Below are 23,427 nucleotides of genomic sequence, written 5' to 3'. Positions count from 1 at the left end.
AATTACTATTGTTTGTACCCCTAAAAGGCTAGATGAGGAGTAGGGGGGGTATGGAACAGGCAGCACCCTCAAACCTTCAGAAGTATGAGATGAACCCCAACAACTTGGAAAGGTGGATCTCTCTCACACGTACCGACACAGACTATCCCGCAATTCAATTGATCCTCAAAGGTTTTTATTGAATAGCGGAATAGGAAATATGATCAAAAAAAGTGTATGTATCTCGCACGTACACAACCACACTAGGCCCCAATTACTATTGTTTGTACCCCTAAAAGGCTAGATGAGGAGTAGGGGGAGTATGGAACAGGCAGCACCCTCAAACCTTCAGAAGTATGAGATGAACCCCAACAACTTGGAAAGGTGGATCTCTCTCACACGTACCAACACAGACTATCCCCCAATTTAACTGATCCCCAGAGGTTTTTGATTAAATAGCGGAATAGAAAATATGATCCCAAAAAAGTGTATGTATATCACACGTACACAACCACACTAGGCCCCAATTACTATTGTTTGTACCCCTAAAAGGCTAGGAGTAGGGGGGAGTATGGAACAGGCAGCACCCTCAAACCTTTAGAAGTATGAGATGAACCCCAACAACTTGGAAAGGTGGATCTCTCTCACACGTACCGACACAGACTATCCCGCAATTCAATTGATCCTCAAAGGTTTTTATTGAATAGCGGAATAGGAAATATGATCAAAAAAAGTGTATGTATCTCGCACGTACACAACCACACTAGGCCCCAATTACTATTGTTTGTACCCCTAAAAGGCTAGGAGTAGGGGGGAGTATGGAACAGGCAGCACCCTCAAACCTTCAGAAGTATGAGATGAACCCCAACAACTTGGAAAGGTGGATCTCTCTCACACGTACCAACACAGACTATCCCCCAATTTAACTGATCCCCAGAGGTTTTTGATTAAATAGCGGAATAGAAAATATGATCCCAAAAAAGTGTATGTATATCACACGTACACAACCACACTAGGCCCCAATTACTATTGTTTGTACCCCTAAAAGGCTAGGAGTAGGGGGAGTATGGAACAGGCAGCACCCTCAAACCTTCAGAAGTATGAGATGAACCCCAACAACTTGGAAAGGTGGATCTCTCTCACACGTACCAACACAGACTATCCCCCAATTTAACTGATCCCCAGAGGTTTTTGATTAAATAGCGGAATAGAAAATATGATCCCAAAAAAGTGTATGTATATCACACGTACACAACCACACTAGGCCCCAATTACTATTGTTTGTACCCCTAAAAGGCTAGGAGTAGGGGGGAGTATGGAACAGGCAGCACCCTCAAACCTTCAGAAGTATGAGATGAACCCCAACAACTTGGAAAGGTGGATCTCTCTCACACGTACCAACACAGACTATCCCCCAATTTAACTGATCCCCAGAGGTTTTTGATTAAATAGCGGAATAGAAAATATGATCCCAAAAAAGTGTATGTATATCACACGTACACAACCACACTAGGCCCCAATTACTATTGTTTGTACCCCTAAAAGGCTAGGAGTAGGGGGGAGTATGGAACAGGCAGCACCCTCAAACCTTCAGAAGTATGAGATGAACCCCAACAACTTGGAAAGGTGGATCTCTCTCACACGTACCAACACAGACTATCCCCCAATTTAACTGATCCCCAGAGGTTTTTGATTAAATAGCGGAATAGAAAATATGATCCCAAAAAAGTGTATGTATATCACACGTACACAACCACACTAGGCCCCAATTACTATTGTTTGTACCCCTAAAAGGCTAGGAGTAGGGGGGAGTATGGAACAGGCAGCACCCTCAAACCTTCAGAAGTATGAGATGAACCCCAACAACTTGGAAAGGTGGATCTCTCTCACACGTACCAACACAGACTATCCCCCAATTTAACTGATCCCCAGAGGTTTTTGATTAAATAGCGGAATAGAAAATATGATCCCAAAAAAGTGTATGTATATCACACGTACACAACCACACTAGGCCCCAATTACTATTGTTTGTACCCCTAAAAGGCTAGGAGTAGGGGGGAGTATGGAACAGGCAGCACCCTCAAACCTTCAGAAGTATGAGATGAACCCCAACAACTTGGAAAGGTGGATCTCTCTCACACGTACCAACACAGACTATCCCCCAATTTAACTGATCCCCAGAGGTTTTTGATTAAATAGCGGAATAGAAAATATGATCCCAAAAAAGTGTATGTATATCACACGTACACAACCACACTAGGCCCCAATTACTATTGTTTGTACCCCTAAAAGGCTAGGAGTAGGGGGAGTATGGAACAGGCAGCACCCTCAAACCGTCAGAAGTATGAGATGAACCCCAACAACTTGGAAAGGTGGATCTCTCTCACACGTACCAACACAGACTATCCCCCAATTTAACTGATCCCCAGAGGTTTTTGATTAAATAGCGGAATAGAAAATATGATCCCAAAAAAGTGTATGTATATCACACGTACACAACCACACTAGGCCCCAATTACTATTGTTTGTACCCCTAAAAGGCTAGGAGTAGGGGGGAGTATGGAACAGGCAGCACCCTCAAACCTTCAGAAGTATGAGATGAACCCCAACAACTTGGAAAGGTGGATCTCTCTCACACGTACCAACACAGACTATCCCCCAATTTAACTGATCCCCAGAGGTTTTTGATTAAATAGCGGAATAGAAAATATGATCCCAAAAAAGTGTATGTATATCACACGTACACAACCACACTAGGCCCCAATTACTATTGTTTGTACCCCTAAAAGGCTAGGAGTAGGGGGAGTATGGAACAGGCAGCACCCTCAAACCTTCAGAAGTATGAGATGAACCCCAACAACTTGGAAAGGTGGATCTCTCTCACACGTACCAACACAGACTATCCCCCAATTTAACTGATCCCCAAAGGTTTTTGATTAAATAGCGGAATAGAAAATATGATCCCAAAAAAGTGTATGTATATCACACGTACACAACCACACTAGGCCCCAATTACTATTGTTTGTACCCCTAAAAGGCTAGGAGTAGGGGGAGTATGGAACAGGCAGCACCCTCAAACCTTCAGAAGTATGAGATGAACCCCAACAACTTGGAAAGGTGGATCTCTCTCACACGTACCAACACAGACTATCCCCCAATTTAACTGATCCCCAGAGGTTTTTGATTAAATAGCGGAATAGAAAATATGATCCCAAAAAAGTGTATGTATATCACACGTACACAACCACACTAGGCCCCAATTACTATTGTTTGTACCCCTAAAAGGCTAGGAGTAGGGGGGAGTATGGAACAGGCAGCACCCTCAAACCTTCAGAAGTATGAGATGAACCCCAACAACTTGGAAAGGTGGATCTCTCTCACACGTACCAACACAGACTATCCCCCAATTTAACTGATCCCCAGAGGTTTTTGATTAAATAGCGGAATAGAAAATATGATCCCAAAAAAGTGTATGTATATCACACGTACACAACCACACTAGGCCCCAATTACTATTGTTTGTACCCCTAAAAGGCTAGATGAGGAGTAGGGGGAGTATGGAACAGGCAGCACCCTCAAACCTTCAGTATGAGATTGTGTTCACTGTACCCCACAAAGATTGAGTTCACTGCACCCCACAATGATTGTGTTCACTGCACCCCACAAAGATTGTGTTCACTGCACCTCACAAAGATTGTGTTCACTGTACCCCCCAAAGATTGTGTTCACTGCACCCCACAAAGATTCTGTTCACTGTACCCCACAAAGATTGTGTTCACTGCACCCCAAAAAGATTGTGTTCACTGCACCCCAAAAAGGATGTTGTTCACTGCACCCCAAAAAGGATGTTGTTCACTCCACCCCAAAAAGATTGTGTTCACTGCACCCCACAAAGATTGTGTTCACTGCACCCCAAAAAGATTGTGTTCACTGCACCCCAAAAATGATTTTGTTCACTGCACCCCAAAAAGGATTTTGTTCACTGCACCCCAAAAAGGATGTTGTTCACTCCACCCCAAAAAGATTGTGTTCACTGCACCCCAAAAAGATTGTGTTCACTGCACCCCAAAAAGATTGTGTTCACTGCACCCCACAAAGGATTTTGTTCACTGCACCCCAAAAAGATTGTGTTCACTGCACCCCAAAAAGGATGTTGTTCACTGCACCCCAAAAAGGATTTTGTTCACTGCACCCCAAAAAGATTGTGTTCACTGCACCCCACAAAGGATTTTGTTCACTGCACCCCACAAAGATTGTGTTCACTGCACACCAAAAAGGATTGTGTTCACTGCACCCCAAAAAGATTTTGTTCACTGCACCCCAAAAAGATTGTGTTCACTGCAGCCCAAAAAGATTGTGTTCACTGCAGCCCAAAAAGATTGTGTTCACTGCAGCCCAAAAAGATTGTGTTCACTGCAGCCCAAAAAGATTGTGTTCACTGCAGCTCACACACAGAAAAATGGATGTGGATCACTGACACCTGCCTATCTCCAATCCCACACCACACAGCAATATCGATTGTAGTTTGTGATCCCCAAAGGTTTTTATTGAATAGCGGAATAGGAAATATGATCAAAAAATGTGTATGTATCTCACACGTACAGAAGCACACTAGGCCCCAATTACTATTGTTTGTACACCTAAAAGGATGGATGAGGAGGAGGAGGAGTATGGAACAGGCAGCACCCTCAAAGCTTCAGAAGTATGAGATGAACCCCAAAAACTTGGAAAGGTGGATCTCACACGTACCGACACAGACTATCCCGCAATTTAATTGATCCCCAAAGGTTTTTATTGAATAGCGGAATAGGAAATATGATCAAAAAAAGGGTATGTATCTCACACGTACAGAAGCACACTAGGCCCCAATTACTATTGTTTGTACCCCTAAAAGGCTAGATGAGGAGTAGGGGGGGTATGGAACAGGCAGCACCCTCAAACCTTCAGAAGTATGAGATGAACCCCAACAACTTGGAAAGGTGGATCTCTCTCACACGTACCGACACAGACTATCCCGCAATTCAATTGATCCTCAAAGGTTTTTATTGAATAGCGGAATAGGAAATATGATCAAAAAAAGTGTATGTATCTCGCACGTACACAACCACACTAGGCCCCAATTACTATTGTTTGTACCCCTAAAAGGCTAGATGAGGAGTAGGGGGGGTATGGAACAGGCAGCACCCTCAAACCTTCAGAAGTATGAGATGAACCCCAACAACTTGGAAAGGTGGATCTCTCTCACACGTACCGACACAGACTATCCCGCAATTCAATTGATCCTCAAAGGTTTTTATTGAATAGCGGAATAGGAAATATGATCAAAAAAAGTGTATGTATCTCGCACGTACACAACCACACTAGGCCCCAATTACTATTGTTTGTACCCCTAAAAGGCTAGATGAGGAGTAGGGGGAGTATGGAACAGGCAGCACCCTCAAACCTTCAGAAGTATGAGATGAACCCCAACAACTTGGAAAGGTGGATCTCTCTCACACGTACCAACACAGACTATCCCCCAATTTAACTGATCCCCAGAGGTTTTTGATTAAATAGCGGAATAGAAAATATGATCCCAAAAAAGTGTATGTATATCACACGTACACAACCACACTAGGCCCCAATTACTATTGTTTGTACCCCTAAAAGGCTAGGAGTAGGGGGGAGTATGGAACAGGCAGCACCCTCAAACCTTCAGAAGTATGAGATGAACCCCAACAACTTGGAAAGGTGGATCTCTCTCACACGTACCAACACAGACTATCCCCCAATTTAACTGATCCCCAGAGGTTTTTGATTAAATAGCGGAATAGAAAATATGATCCCAAAAAAGTGTATGTATATCACACGTACACAACCACACTAGGCCCCAATTACTATTGTTTGTACCCCTAAAAGGCTAGGAGTAGGGGGGAGTATGGAACAGGCAGCACCCTCAAACCTTCAGAAGTATGAGATGAACCCCAACAACTTGGAAAGGTGGATCTCTCTCACACGTACCAACACAGACTATCCCCCAATTTAACTGATCCCCAGAGGTTTTTGATTAAATAGCGGAATAGAAAATATGATCCCAAAAAAGTGTATGTATATCACACGTACACAACCACACTAGGCCCCAATTACTATTGTTTGTACCCCTAAAAGGCTAGGAGTAGGGGGGAGTATGGAACAGGCAGCACCCTCAAACCTTCAGAAGTATGAGATGAACCCCAACAACTTGGAAAGGTGGATCTCTCTCACACGTACCAACACAGACTATCCCCCAATTTAACTGATCCCCAGAGGTTTTTGATTAAATAGCGGAATAGAAAATATGATCCCAAAAAAGTGTATGTATATCACACGTACACAACCACACTAGGCCCCAATTACTATTGTTTGTACCCCTAAAAGGCTAGGAGTAGGGGGAGTATGGAACAGGCAGCACCCTCAAACCTTCAGAAGTATGAGATGAACCCCAACAACTTGGAAAGGTGGATCTCTCTCACACGTACCAACACAGACTATCCCCCAATTTAACTGATCCCCAGAGGTTTTTGATTAAATAGCGGAATAGAAAATATGATCCCAAAAAAGTGTATGTATATCACACGTACACAACCACACTAGGCCCCAATTACTATTGTTTGTACCCCTAAAAGGCTAGGAGTAGGGGGGAGTATGGAACAGGCAGCACCCTCAAACCTTCAGAAGTATGAGATGAACCCCAACAACTTGGAAAGGTGGATCTCTCTCACACGTACCAACACAGACTATCCCCCAATTTAACTGATCCCCAGAGGTTTTTGATTAAATAGCGGAATAGAAAATATGATCCCAAAAAAGTGTATGTATATCACACGTACACAACCACACTAGGCCCCAATTACTATTGTTTGTACCCCTAAAAGGCTAGGAGTAGGGGGGAGTATGGAACAGGCAGCACCCTCAAACCTTCAGAAGTATGAGATGAACCCCAACAACTTGGAAAGGTGGATCTCTCTCACACGTACCAACACAGACTATCCCCCAATTTAACTGATCCCCAGAGGTTTTTGATTAAATAGCGGAATAGAAAATATGATCCCAAAAAAGTGTATGTATATCACACGTACACAACCACACTAGGCCCCAATTACTATTGTTTGTACCCCTAAAAGGCTAGGAGTAGGGGGGAGTATGGAACAGGCAGCACCCTCAAACCTTCAGAAGTATGAGATGAACCCCAACAACTTGGAAAGGTGGATCTCTCTCACACGTACCAACACAGACTATCCCCCAATTTAACTGATCCCCAGAGGTTTTTGATTAAATAGCGGAATAGAAAATATGATCCCAAAAAAGTGTATGTATATCACACGTACACAACCACACTAGGCCCCAATTACTATTGTTTGTACCCCTAAAAGGCTAGGAGTAGGGGGGAGTATGGAACAGGCAGCACCCTCAAACCTTCAGAAGTATGAGATGAACCCCAACAACTTGGAAAGGTGGATCTCTCTCACACGTACCAACACAGACTATCCCCCAATTTAACTGATCCCCAGAGGTTTTTGATTAAATAGCGGAATAGAAAATATGATCCCAAAAAAGTGTATGTATATCACACGTACACAACCACACTAGGCCCCAATTACTATTGTTTGTACCCCTAAAAGGCTAGGAGTAGGGGGAGTATGGAACAGGCAGCACCCTCAAACCGTCAGAAGTATGAGATGAACCCCAACAACTTGGAAAGGTGGATCTCTCTCACACGTACCAACACAGACTATCCCCCAATTTAACTGATCCCCAGAGGTTTTTGATTAAATAGCGGAATAGAAAATATGATCCCAAAAAAGTGTATGTATATCACACGTACACAACCACACTAGGCCCCAATTACTATTGTTTGTACCCCTAAAAGGCTAGGAGTAGGGGGGAGTATGGAACAGGCAGCACCCTCAAACCTTCAGAAGTATGAGATGAACCCCAACAACTTGGAAAGGTGGATCTCTCTCACACGTACCAACACAGACTATCCCCCAATTTAACTGATCCCCAGAGGTTTTTGATTAAATAGCGGAATAGAAAATATGATCCCAAAAAAGTGTATGTATATCACACGTACACAACCACACTAGGCCCCAATTACTATTGTTTGTACCCCTAAAAGGCTAGGAGTAGGGGGAGTATGGAACAGGCAGCACCCTCAAACCTTCAGAAGTATGAGATGAACCCCAACAACTTGGAAAGGTGGATCTCTCTCACACGTACCAACACAGACTATCCCCCAATTTAACTGATCCCCAAAGGTTTTTGATTAAATAGCGGAATAGAAAATATGATCCCAAAAAAGTGTATGTATATCACACGTACACAACCACACTAGGCCCCAATTACTATTGTTTGTACCCCTAAAAGGCTAGGAGTAGGGGGAGTATGGAACAGGCAGCACCCTCAAACCTTCAGAAGTATGAGATGAACCCCAACAACTTGGAAAGGTGGATCTCTCTCACACGTACCAACACAGACTATCCCCCAATTTAACTGATCCCCAGAGGTTTTTGATTAAATAGCGGAATAGAAAATATGATCCCAAAAAAGTGTATGTATATCACACGTACACAACCACACTAGGCCCCAATTACTATTGTTTGTACCCCTAAAAGGCTAGGAGTAGGGGGGAGTATGGAACAGGCAGCACCCTCAAACCTTCAGAAGTATGAGATGAACCCCAACAACTTGGAAAGGTGGATCTCTCTCACACGTACCAACACAGACTATCCCCCAATTTAACTGATCCCCAGAGGTTTTTGATTAAATAGCGGAATAGAAAATATGATCCCAAAAAAGTGTATGTATATCACACGTACACAACCACACTAGGCCCCAATTACTATTGTTTGTACCCCTAAAAGGCTAGATGAGGAGTAGGGGGAGTATGGAACAGGCAGCACCCTCAAACCTTCAGTATGAGATTGTGTTCACTGTACCCCACAAAGATTGAGTTCACTGCACCCCACAATGATTGTGTTCACTGCACCCCACAAAGATTGTGTTCACTGCACCTCACAAAGATTGTGTTCACTGTACCCCCCAAAGATTGTGTTCACTGCACCCCACAAAGATTCTGTTCACTGTACCCCACAAAGATTGTGTTCACTGCACCCCAAAAAGATTGTGTTCACTGCACCCCAAAAAGGATGTTGTTCACTGCACCCCAAAAAGGATGTTGTTCACTCCACCCCAAAAAGATTGTGTTCACTGCACCCCACAAAGATTGTGTTCACTGCACCCCAAAAAGATTGTGTTCACTGCACCCCAAAAATGATTTTGTTCACTGCACCCCAAAAAGGATTTTGTTCACTGCACCCCAAAAAGGATGTTGTTCACTCCACCCCAAAAAGATTGTGTTCACTGCACCCCAAAAAGATTGTGTTCACTGCACCCCAAAAAGATTGTGTTCACTGCACCCCACAAAGGATTTTGTTCACTGCACCCCAAAAAGATTGTGTTCACTGCACCCCAAAAAGGATGTTGTTCACTGCACCCCAAAAAGGATTTTGTTCACTGCACCCCAAAAAGATTGTGTTCACTGCACCCCACAAAGGATTTTGTTCACTGCACCCCACAAAGATTGTGTTCACTGCACACCAAAAAGGATTGTGTTCACTGCACCCCAAAAAGATTTTGTTCACTGCACCCCAAAAAGATTGTGTTCACTGCAGCCCAAAAATATTGTGTTCACTGCAGCCCAAAAAGATTGTGTTCACTGCAGCCCAAAAAGATTGTGTTCACTGCAGCCCAAAAAGATTGTGTTCACTGCAGCTCACACACAGAAAAATGGATGTGGATCACTGACACCTGCCTATCTCCAATCCCACACCACACAGCAATATCGATTGTAGTTTGTAGAACACAGTTTCCCTAAAATTCAGCAGACTCTGTCCCTAACAGGATTGAGAAGAGATCGTAGATCAGGATTGAGTGCAGATTCACCCCACCCCCCACACAGCAATATCGATTGTAGTTTGTAGAACACAGTTTCCCTAAAATTCAGCAGACTCTGTCCCTAACAGGATTGAGAAGAGATCGTAGATCAGGATTGAGTGCAGATTCACCCCACCCCCCACACAGCAATATCGATTGTAGTTTGTAGAAGACACTGACCCTATATAATTCAGCAGACTCTATCCCTAAAATGCCTACAACTCGCCCTGCCTAAACACTCCGACCTGTCCCTCAATTCTATCCGGACACAAATGGTTTTTTCCTGCCTATCTTTCCCTAATCAGCAGCCAGCACGTTGATGTGTGCTCTGTCCCTGAATCTAAGCAGCATAATGACGCCGCTGCGGCTGCCTCGAACTTATAAAGACTTGGTCACATGCTTCAGACGGCCAATCACAGCTACTGAGACATTTGCAGGCATGGCTGGGATGGCTTAAGGCACACCAGTTAAACGATTGTTGATTGGCTGTTGAAAGCCCGCCATGAAAAGAGCGCCAAAGCATGCAAAACCCGGAAATAAAACGACCGAACACGGATTTTTACCCGAACATACAGTAAAGTGTCCGTGTCCGTGTTCGGGTACAAAAAATCCAATTATTCGGTACGAACACGAATAATACAGTCCGTGTTCGCTCAACACTACATATGAACCGTACTGCTAATAGTGATCCTATATCTGCAGAGGTAATGAAGACACAGCAAAGCTGAAGGCTAAAGGCAGTCTGGAACAATACAAAGAGTGCGGCAAAAGCAGCAGTAGATAAGCAGATAAGTTGGCAGAGTAAATGAACACAGTCCAGATTACTATCCGATCGATATGGATGAACAACTAAGTATCACTGATAGCTTCAGGTGTGTAAGTCCAGAACGGTGTTGCAATCACGGGGAAGTATTCAAGACTTTAGAATGGTGTAGTTCATCACTAGCAAGCAACAGTGTTGCAGATATTCACTCTAATGTCTAGGCATGTAGTTCTGGTAAACCTATCGGCTAAATGCAATATAGCATTGACAGTGGTTGCCAGGACCCGACAAGGCAGAACAGTAGAAGCCGCTAGAGCGATGCAAGGAGGACAACATAAAGCAACAGATGACAGCAGATAAGCATATAGATCAGCAGATAGGGCGTGCACAGTACAAGTCAATATCTTGTCGGTGTGGATGAACAACCGATTGTCTCCTGTGGCAATGTATATTTAAAGTCCAAGGTGGACAGCATTGAAACCATGGAGAATTAGTGTAGACTTGATACTGGTGCAGCTCAGCAGTAAATGGAAGATTGCGGACAGTGAAGCAATGAGCAAGCCGAGATTGACGTATAGTTAATGTGTCATTCTGGTTACTGACTTTGGTAGTCCTTAATGTAAAGTTCCATTTAGGTGGTCACAGACCATGGAGTGTCGGTCATACCTCAATATCAGCAGCCGTTTCCAGTATAGGAGTGTGTAAGATGTCTGCCGTTGAATATGGGTCCTCTGTGATGCCGGGTGCCGGAAGCCGTTCGTAGTGTTGTTGGTATCGTGGTGTCCACCAGTAGTAAGGGGAGCGTACTGCTTGTTAGAGTGGGTTGTTCGAATAAGTTGGCGCCAAACCGCCGAAGAGCATTGGAACGATGTGTTCTTCCCGCAAGGAGTACAGGGTAGTGGGCGGAGTCGGTGGCGTAGACAGCGTGTGACGTTGACGCGTTTCGCGTGACGCAGCACGCTTCGTCATAGGTGGGCATCCCTGGTGGCTCTAGTGGCACCCCCTCCCCCCAGGGCTGCACTGGTAATCAATCATCTGATTACCAGCACAGACCCCCCCTGTGATCAGTGAGTAATTAGAAATACTCACTGATCCCCCTGGCTGCAGCACCGATCCTCTCCTCTTCTCCTCACTGACAGGATCTGTCAGGAGGAGAAGAGATCGAAGCCGTTACAACGGCTGTATTGACATTACATGACGGCTGTGAATGGACACAGCCGTCATGTGATCAGGAGGGCCAATCACAGGGCCCTCCTGCCGCATCTTGTTGCTCTGTGTCCTAGGGACACAGGCAACTCGAGATCACGCCGCTGCGCGTGCCCGCGGCGGCGCAATCGCTCTCCTTCTGAAGGACGTTCCGGAACGTCCAATCAGAAGGACGAGACTCTCACCCGGCCGTACATGTACAATGGCCCGGGTGGGAGGTGGTTAAAGATTAACTAAAGCCTTACATTGAGTCTTGCACAGTTGTACAAAATCCTCTCCTATACTTAAAGGATAAGTCCACCCTAACACTGAAATCCCTGCATCTATAGACCTCCACTATCTAACACTAACCTATCTAGCCCTGTAAAGAAGAAATCAGTATAAATACCTTTTTTGAAGCCGATCCAACCCGATCCCACTCTGAGCTGTCAGTCGTGGCTTCACTGTGCAGGCGGGTGCAGAGGACACAGCCAACAACGGAAACCCCAAAGTCTATGGGTGAGGTCACTTCCCATTCATTTCATAGCCGCTGTCAGCTGTGTCGTCCGCAGAGCTTCCGCCGCTGGAGACCGGATTGGATCGGCTTTAAATAAGATCTGTGTACTGATTTCTTCTTTATAGGGCTAGATAGGGTAGTGTTAGATTGTGGAGGTCTATAGATGCAGGGATTTTAGTTTTAGGGTGGACTCATCCTTTAAAGTATAACCAAAGGAACATTTTTTTTTTAGATTTGGAAAGAGTGGAGAGGGATTAGAACATCTTTCAGGTTTTTATTGATGTCCCAGTTAGGCAGATTCACCCTCTCTTTGTCCTGATTACTGTTGTCACCAAACGTGAAAGTAGAAGAAAAACACAAATTTTGGGTTGTCCCCAGAACAGGAATAGAGGGGAAATATTCCAATGAAGATAGCAGTTCTGGTGACAACCAGGGAGTCCTTTACTTTGGAGGGATATTCTCCCACTTCATGTTTTGGCTATAGGACAGTAAATGATGGGAAATTTCCCAATGGGACACAGACAGCAAAAATAAACCTTACAGGGGTATAAATTATTCTCTACATACTCTACTATACTCTAAATACTCTATCCAAAATGAGGGGAGAAAAAACTTGCTTTTAGTTCTACTTTAAATATCTTTCTCTGATTTCACTGCACACTGTGAGCTCCTCACACTGTGCATTAGAAGCTGCCATAGGTCAGATAGAGCCGGTCTCATTTCCTAGCTGTGGAATGTAAAGCATTGTCTAGTCCTTTCCTCCTTAGCCTGACTGTCCCTGGCTGTCCTTTTCATTCCTTGAATTTCAGTTCTTTCACTTATGGAGGCTCAGCATCACATGTGGGCATTACCCAAGGTGGTCGGCATGGAAATCCCAACTGCCTAGGAAGGCCCACTTCTCTAGACTAACAATCTCCTAATTAAAATATTTTTATATTTCCATAACTCCTCCAAAGAGTCAATCCACTGCTTGCATCAGAGCTGAGCGGTCCTGAGAGAAGTACTGAGGGACGGTGCTGGGAAGTTTTCAGGAAGTTATGTACAATATCCTGCCAGATCCAATCAAACTAATCTCAGCCTCAAAGTAGTTGAACCACTTGCCGCCCGCCCTATAACAGATTGACGGCGGCAAAGTGGTTGTATTATCCTGACTGGCCGTCATATGACGTCCAGCAGAATAAATCACTCTGACACACCGCATCTCGGATCCCGGTAAAGAGCCTAATGATGTAGGCTCCTTGTCATGTGACCAGCCGTGTCCAATCACAGATGGTCACATAGTAAATAGGAAGATCCGTTGATCGGCTTTCCTCAGTTCATGCCTGACAGGCACGAGTAGAGGAGAGCCGATCTGATCTGCGGCTCTCCTGAGAGGGGGAGGGGGGTGTCTGTGCTGGTAATCAGAGCATTGATAACCAGTGCAGACCCTTGGGGGGGGGGAGCCACTAGATCCACCAGGGATGCCCACTCATGACCACCAGGGATGGCAATCAGGGCTCAGAGACCCTTTCAGTGCCCTGCCCATCAGAGCTGCCCATTATTGCCATATATCAGTGCCGCCCACCAGTGCCCATCATTGCAATCTATCAGTGCCGCCCGCCCACCAGTGCTGCCCATCAGTACCACCTATCAGTGCCTATCAGTGCCGCCTATCAGTGCCCATCAGTGCCGCCTATCAGTGCTGCCTATCAGTGCCTATCAAATGCTGCATATCATTGCTACCCATCAGTGCCCATCAGTGCTGCATATCAGTGCCACCTATCAGTGCCACCCCATCAGTGCCCATCATTGCAATCTATCAGTGCCGCCCACCAGTGCTGCCCATCAGTACCACCTATCAGTGCCTATCAGTGCCTATCAGTTCCTCCTATCAGTGCCACCTATCAGTGCTGCCTATCAGTGCCTACCAATGCTGCATATCATTGCTACCCATCAGTGCTGCATATCAGTGCCGCCTAACAGTGCCACCCCATCAGTGCCCATCATTGCAATCTATCAGTGCCGCCCACCAGTGCTGCCCATCAGTACCACCTATCAGTGCCACCAATCAGTGCCCATCAGTGCCACCTATCAGTGCTGCCTATCAGTGCCTACCAATGCTGCATATCATTGCTACCAATCAGTGCCCTTCAGTGCTGCATATCAGTGCCGCCTATCAGTGCCACCCCATCAGTGCCCATCATTGCAATCTATCAGTGCCGCCCACCAGTGCTGCCCATCAGTACCACCTATCAGTGCTGCCTATCAGTGCCCATCAGTGCCGCCTATCAGTGCTGCCTATCAGTGCCTACCAATGCTGCATATCATTGCTACCCATCAGTGCCCATCAGTGCTGCATATCAGTGCCGCCTATCAGTGCCACCCCATCAGTGCCCATCATTGCAATCTATCAGTGCCGCCCACCAATGCTGCCCATCAGTACCACCTATCAGTGCCTATTAGTGCCGCCTATCAGTGCCCATCAGTGCCACCTATCAGTGCTGCCTATCAGTGCCTACCAATGCTGCATATCATTGCTACCCATCAGTGCCCATCAGTGCTGCATATCAGTGCCGCCTATCAGTGCCACCCCATCAGTGCCCATCATTGCAATCTATCAGTGCCGCCCACCCGTGCTGCCCATCAGTACCACCTATCAGTGCCTATCAGTGCCACCTATCAGTGCCCATCAGTGCCACCTATCAGTGCTGCCTATCAGTGCCCATCAGTGCCACCTATCAGTGCTGCCTATCAGTGCCTACCAATGCTGCATATCATTGCTACCCATCAGTGCCCATCAGTGCTGTATTTCAGTGCCGCCTATCAGTGCCACCCCATCAGTGCCTCCTCATCACTGCGGCCTCATCAGTGCTCATCAGTGCAGGAAAAAACGTATCTATTTACAAAATGTTATAACATAAACAAAAAAACTTTTCTTTTTTCATTTTTTTATTTATTTAGCAAAAAAGAAAAAAACCTTGCGGTGATCAAATACCACCAATAGAAAGCTCTATTTGTGGGGAAAAAAATGACATAAACTTGGATTAGGTACAGTGTTGCATGACCGCGCAATTGTCATTCAAATTACAACAGCGCAGAGTCCCGGTTCACACTTGTGCGATGCGGGAAGGCTGCGAATTCCCAGCCTGTTCCCGCATCGCAAACGCACATCTGGCAGTTGACACTGCCATATGCGATACGCAGGGGGTGTCAATGAAATGTTAACGACAGCCCCAGTTTGATTGCATATCGCAGTGCGATCTGACAGTTCGCACAGGATCGGATCGCACAAGTGTGAACCACTGTGCGATCCGATCCTGATGCGGCTGGAAAAAAGGGTCATGTGCGACTTTACTGCGGGTGCAGTGCGAATTTGTATGGCTGAATTCGCATCCGCACATCTGATCGCATGTAATGAAGGAGCAGTGCGCTCCGATATTACATGCGATCGCCGCAAGAGTGTGAACCGGCCCTAAAAGTTGAAAATTGGCCTGGGCAGGACGGGGGTGAAAGTGCCCGGTATTGAAGTGGTTAAAGTCCGATGTCCCTGCCATAGCTATACGTGGGTATCCATACACTATGGCCAAGCTATATAGAAACCCATCAATATACCAGAATGTTTCTGAGCCATTACCAACCCATGTCCCTTTACACATTGTCTGACTACTCACAGAGAAAGTAGATGCTGGACTCGGGTCTGCGAAGCTCCTTGATCAAATATTCTACATTTTCCTGTATGGAAAAAAGAAAAACATTGGATTTAAAAAGCCGGTTCCCCTAACACGCATCATGCACAGGTTTAGTTTAAAAGGAAGCTCCACTTTTCTGGAAAAAAATAGCAAATAAAAAAATAATATAGCATATACAATCGCTGCACAAGTCATATTGTAAATGCCGGTTATTGTAAATGATGTTCCCTTTTTAATCTACAGCGCTGTCATTTTCTCTAACAGTCATCATATTGGGGGACTTCAATTATCCCGACATTGACTGGGATGAGGGGATTACACACTCACAGAAGGCCCGTCTATTCACGGAAACCTTACAGGACAACTACATGTCACAGTTGGTGGATTCCCCTACCAGAGAAAACGCAGTCCTGGATCTATTGATCACTAATGACCCAGACATAATCTCGGAGGTAGGAGTCCAGGACAACCTGGGCTCTAGCGATCACAGGATGATCACATTTAGTGTAAATAACAATATAACACGGCAAGTGGGGAACATAAGAACCCTAAACTTCAGAAGGGCAAACTTTCCAAAATTGTACTCATTGATGGAAAGGGTAAACTGGGACCAAACCCTGGGATCACTGACCACAGAGGAAAAATGGGAATGCTTTAGGAACATATTAACCACTTAACGTCTAGCCCCGTAAACAGGGGTTATACCGGGATGATGCCTCTAGCTAGAAGCATCATCCCAGTACCGTTGTTTGAAGCCGACGGTCGGCTTTCCATCGGTAACGACCGATGCGACTCGGGAGCCGCTCGATCGTTACCCGGGGGGGGGCGGGAGGGGACGCCCCCCCCCTCCCGCCGCCTTCCGTGGCTTTGCTCGTTGCTCCCGTCCCACCGGGAGCCCCGAGCACCCAGCCGGCACATCCACCGGCTGGATGGAGTCCCGATGAATGCCGGAAACGGCATCGATCGGGTCTCCGATGACGTAACCCGGAGGCGGCGTCCATGACGTCACTTTCGGGTTACTGTGCTGCAAAAGGCGGCACATTTGAAAAACGGCTGTATGCAAAAATGCAGTTTTCGGCGTTTTGCATACAGGGAAGTGTAGTGGAGGGGTCTAGGGTCTTTTAGACCCTCGATCCCTCCATAAAGTGTCCCTGTCACTACATATTGGTGTCACAAGGGATGTTTACATTGCTTGTGACAGCAATAAAAGTGATCAGATTTTTTACTTTTTTTTTAAAACCTGTAAAAAAGTTAAAAAAAAAGAAAAAATAAATAGGAAAAAAAAATAAAAAATTTAGCCGCCCCCGTCACCGTTAGCTCGCGCACAAAAAAAACCGTATACGCAAGTCGAGCCGCGAAAGAAATCGCTGTTCAAATCACACATGTGAGGTATCGCCGCGATCGCCAGAGCGTGGGCAATAATTTAAAAAAAGAGCTACACTCTAACTCTAAACTGGTAACCGTTAAATAAATTTTAAGCGTCGCAGATTGAGATCTCTATTGACCGTAGTTTGTCGCCATCCCACGGGGGGGCGCAATTTTAAACCGTAACATGTTGGGTATCAATTTGCTCGGCGTGACATCATCTTTCACAATATACAAAAAAAAATGGGCTAACTTTACTGATTAGTATTTTTTAAATGCAGTGAAATTTGATTTTTCAAATTTTTTCCAAAAAAATGGCGTTTTAAAGACCGCTGCGCAAATACCGCGTGACAAAAAATTTTGCAATGACCGACATTTTATTCTCCAGAGTCTTTTCTAAAAAAATATATATAATGTTTGGGGGTTTTAAAGAGGAAGTAAACCCTCCTCAGGAAGTTGTACCTATAGGTAAGCCTATGATAAGGCTTACCTATAGGTACTGTAAATATCTCCTAAACATGTACGGTTTAGGAGATATTTACCTTTAATGCGGCCAGTGACGTCACTGGCGCATGCGCTCTGAAGGAACGGCTGATCGTGCCGTTCCTTCAGAGCCCCGTGCCGTGACCGTCGGCTCCCGCGCGCGTGCGCAGGAGTGACGTCACCGCGGCTCCGGCCAATCAGATGGCCGGATGCCGCGATCCCGGAAGACGGGCGACTGAACATGTCGCTCGTCATACAGGTAAGAGAGCGGCACGGCGGGGGCTCGTTCTAAGGTAAGTATTTCATAATGAGCTAGTATGCGATGCATACTAGCTCATTATGTCTTTCTCTTGCAGGTTGCAAAAGAAAAAAAAAAACTTTTATCGAGTTTACAACCTCTTTAAGTAGTTTTCTAGCAAAAAATACTGTTTTTAAAATGTGAACAAAAAATGTCAAAAATAGGCTTAGTGGTAAAGTGGTTAAGCAAATGCATCTTGCAGTGCATTCCTATGGGAAATAAATTTAGAAGAGACAAAGCCAAACCTGGCTGGCTAAACCGTAGCGTTAAAAAAACTTATTAGGGGTAAAAAACTGGCCTTCAAGAAATATAAATCAGAGGGCACAGTATCGGCTTTCGAGCAATACAAGGAGGCAAATAAGAAAAGCAAACAAGAAATCAAGATGGCTAAAATCAACTTTGAGAGACAAATAGCGGAGCATAGTAATAAAAAAACCAAAGAAATTCTATAAATATATCAACAGCAAAAAAACTAGGGCAGAGCATATTGCACACATAATCAACGATGATGGGGGGATGGTTACAGAGGACACTGAAAAAGCAACCGTGCTGAATGCTTTTTTCTCGTCAGTCTTTACACAGGAAAAGGAGGGGTACACTGACCATGACTGTATGGTTAGTAGTAATACACAGGACTTGCCACTATGGCTAACAGAGGGTGAAATCAGGGAAAGACTGGATAAACTTAACACAAACAAATCACCAGGTCCGGATGGCGTACATCCGAGAGTACTCAAGGAACTCAGTAAGGTTATATCTAGACCACTGTTCCTGATCTTTGCTGACAGTATTAGGACAGGAGATGTACCAGGGGATTGGAGGAAAGCAAACGTGATTCCGATATTCAAAAAGGGCCAGAGGCATATCCCGGGAAATTATAGGCCTGTCAGTTTGACATCAATAGTATGTAAACTTCTGGAGGGGATGATAAGGGACTATATCGTAGAGTTTGCTAAAGACAACAACATCATCAGCAGTAATCAGCACGGGTTTACAAATGGGCGTTCTTGTCAAACCAATCTCTTAACATTCTATGAGGAGGTGAGCTGTGAGCTAGATAAGGGGCAGACCAGTGGATGTGGTGTACCTGGATTTCGCTAAGGCGTTTGGTACAGTTCCCGACAAGCGCTTAATTTATAAAATAAGGTCTGCAGGTATCAACAGCAGGGTTTGCTCTTGGATACGGAACTGGCTAAAAGGCCGTGTCCAAAGGGTGGTAATAAACAGCGCATACTCAGACTGGTCTGAGGTAGTAAGCGGGGTGCCCCAGGGCTCAGTCCTGGGACCAACCTTGTTCAATTTATTCATAAACATCATTGAGGATGGGATCAGGAGTTCGTTATCAGTTTTTGCAGATGACACAAAATTGGCCAGGGCAATAACTGCACAGCATGAAGCAGATATCCTACAGAATGACCTGGACAAAATAACGGAGTGGGCAACGACATGGCAAATGAGGTTTAACGTGGAGAAGTGTAAGGTTTTGCACTTGGGGGCTAAAAACATAAAAACACAATACACGTTAGGAGGGGAACCCTTGGGGGAATCAAAAATGGAGAAAGATCTGGGAGTCTTGGTTGATGATAGATTAGGCAACAGCATGCAATGTCAAGCGGCAGCTGCCAAAGCCAGCAGATTATTAGCATGCATAAAGAAAGGGATGTATTCCAGAGATAAGACTATAATCCTTCCACTTTATAAAACTCTGGTCCGACCGCATCTGGAGTATTCTGTCCAGTTCTGGTCGCCAGTCCTCAGGAGGGATGTGTTGGAGCTGGAGAGAGTCCAGAGAAGGGCAACTAAACTGATTAGGGGGTTGGAGGACCTTAATTATGAAGAGCGTCTGCAATCGCTCGATTTATTCTCCCTAGAGAAGAGACGTCTGAGGGGGAACATGATAGCAATTTATAAATATCTTAATGGTGATCTCAGCTTAGAAAAAAAGCTGTTCAATCGAAGGAATTGCATGAGGACTCAAGGACATACAATGCGATTAGAGGAGAAACGTTTTAACCTCAGGCAATGAGGAGGGTTCTTTACTGTTAGGGCTACAAGATTGTGGAATTCTCTACCACAAGAGGTGGTTTCTGCGGGAAGTATGGTGGCTTTCAAAAGACTCTTAGACTTACATCTCAAGGATCAGAACATTCAGGGGTATGTGAGATGATTACAGCCACACACACCTACACAGGTTGAATCCTTCAGGTGCTGCAGCTGATGAGAATTATAAAATCACTCCCGTTCACATTCACTCATGGACACAGACAAACAAACAGCCTTTTCTTCAGAATAGCAATTAGTAGGAATCTACTATAAAGTTCATTAAAATCTGTGCAAAGTACACAGATCACCCAGAGGGGAATGTTTTATTCTCAATAAAAGTGGAGTTACTCTTTACAGCCTACATTCAAGATAGGCAGCCCCCCGACCTCTTTGTAGCACCCCCTTCATTCCTTTGTTAAATAAAGGAATATTTATTGGATGAATTAACATAAAGCTAACAGAAAAGGGAATAAACGTTCAGCATGTAATGCAGTGTAAGTAACTCAATATTTCACATTTTAAAAAACATTTTCTATGCACATCTTTATTGAAGCCGTCTTTGCAGCAGTCACACATGACATCCTGGGGTCCATTAGAATGCAGAAAACCCGGACTGAATAAGAGGGGGAAGTTTTAAACTGCAATTTATGCTCAATTGTTCGCAGTACAATGGGTGGGCAGAAGTATTTGAAAGGTGGAAGTTATAAAGACTAAACTTCTACTATAAAGTGAACCTGTCATCGCTGATGTTTAGCGTGTTAGTTCCTTGGCTCTCTTACTGCAATTTCAGAGTCCCTTACATTACATTTTCATGACGGGGACAGGAGGAAAAAGATAGAGGGGTTATGTTACTGACAGAGTACAGCTCCCTATGCTGAAAAAAAAATGTTAAGGTCAATTAAGTTATAAGTGTTGCTGGGCCAATATTGAATCAGTGCTCACCGCTCCCCCACCGTACGGAAACCCAAGACATTGCAGTCAAAGAAGAAAAAGGCATGGCCTGACCACCAAGGTAGCGTAAACCAGGGGACTCCAAACTTTCTAAATAAAGGGCCCTTTTTTGGTCCTTCAGACTTTAGGTGGGCCGGACTGTGGACACTGGAAATAGAAAATGCATCAGGCTTAGTGGTCAGTGGGAGTAAAATAAATGCATCACACCACAGTGGATAGTACGAGGAATAGCGCCCCATTGTTGGTGTTAGTGGAAGGAATAAATATCTAATCGGCAGTAGTAGGAGAAATAGTGTCCCGTTGGCGTCAGTGGGAGGAATAGCATCCCCATCATTTGACATCAGTGGGAGAAATAGCACCCCATCACTGGCATCAGTGGGAGGAATAGCACCCAATCAATCACTGGCATCAGTGGGAGGAATAGCACCCCATCACTGGCATTAGTGGGAGGAATAGCACCCCATCACTGGCACCAGTGGGAGGAATAGCACCCCATCACTGGCATCAGTGGGAGGAATAGCACCCCATTCTTTTGGTGTTAGTGGGAAGAATGGTCTCCCATCATTGGTATCAGTGTCAGGAAAGGTGCCCCATCATTGGTAATAGTGGGAGGAATGGTGCCTCATTATTGATATCGGTGAGAGGAATGGTACCCCATCATTGGTATCAGTGGGAGGAATGGTGCCCCATCACTGGTATGAGTGAAGCAATGGAGACCCGTCATTGGTATCAGTGAGAGGAATGGTGCCCCATCATTGGTATCAGTGGGAGGAATGGTGCCCCATCATTGTTCTGATCTCAGTGGGAGGAATGGTGCTCCATCACTGGCATCAGTAGGAGGAATGTTGCCCCATCATTGGTGTTAGTGGGAAGAATTGTATCCCATCATTGGCATCAGTGAGAAGAATACAGCCCCATTATTGATGTAAGTGGGAGGAATAGCTCCCCATTATTAATGTCAGTTGGAGGAATAGCACCCCATTATTAAAGTAGAAAGAAAAAATATGTAGCGCTAAAACATTATAAAAAGTCCATATAAAAAGTCGATTTTCACCAGTGATATTGCACAGCACCCAATTGCAGTAGAGTGAAGAGGATCCACCAACAAAGAAGAGTGTTTAAAACACGCTTACCAGACAATTAAATGTATTGGGCTTTGAACTATCATACAGACTGCAACACACTTGGTGACGAATTGGACCAGACCTCTTCGCAAAGATGAATCCCAAAGCTGATACCTTGACAGTAAGTTTTACAGGAGCCACTCAAAGGAAGGAAATAAAACCCTTAATAGTGCAGTATATTTCCATAAATTTTATTAGAAGTAAAGCAAAATATATAGCACTCATATTTGAGAAGGGTATAATATGCAGATCACACGCCGACCTGCGTGTTTCCAAATTGGATAACAAGGTAGCAGCCAATGTCCTCTATTACATGTAGGCGTCCAACGAGGGTGGCCCGACGCGGCGTTTCATCACATATGACTGACGTCTTCAGGGGCGTGGCCCTGCTACTGAAGGGCGCCTTTTTATGATGATAGAGGCGATCAGATTGGCTGACTGAAAACCGGAAGCGGAAATCACCATCATGCGTTCCGCAACCCGGAAGGAAAATAGAGCACTGTATACAAAACACCCGAAAGGGAGTCACAATTCAATGTGCTTCTCCCCCCCTAGAAGGAAGTAGGTCATCAAAAGTCAAAAGGCCGAAACTAATGATGACAGGTAACTTCTATATGATGGAGAAAGATATATAATAGATAGATACTCAGCAATATCCCTATATATATATAGTAGCGCAAACTTGTCAAGAAGCAAGTGCCAAAAAAATACTGTGCCCACTGCACAAAAGTCCGAAATGCAATAGATGTCACATAGGCAGCAGGAAAAAGTTCAGAAATGACTCAAACAGTCCATAATCCTTCACTCTATCTCCTGGGATGATAATGTACGAAGACGTGTTTCTCAAAAGGATCACCACCACCACCGTGCTCCAAGGGGGGAGGAGAATTGCCCACTCACCAGATGCTGTGGCCCAACCCACTGGTGAGTGGGCAATTCTCCTCCCCCCTTGGAGCACGATGGTGGTGGTGATCCTTTTGAGAAACACGTCTTCGTACATTATCATCCCAGGAGATAGAGTGAAGGATTATGGACTGTTTGAGTCATTTCTGAACTTTTTCCTGCTGCCTATGTGACATCTATTGCATTTCGGACTT

Source organism: Pelophylax lessonae (genome assembly GCF_965119305.1).
Source record: "Pelophylax lessonae genome assembly, chromosome: 13".
Taxonomy (NCBI): Eukaryota; Metazoa; Chordata; class Amphibia; order Anura; family Ranidae; genus Pelophylax; species Pelophylax lessonae.
The sequence above is the reverse complement of the archived record's forward strand: the minus strand, read 5'-3'. Positions refer to the sequence as shown.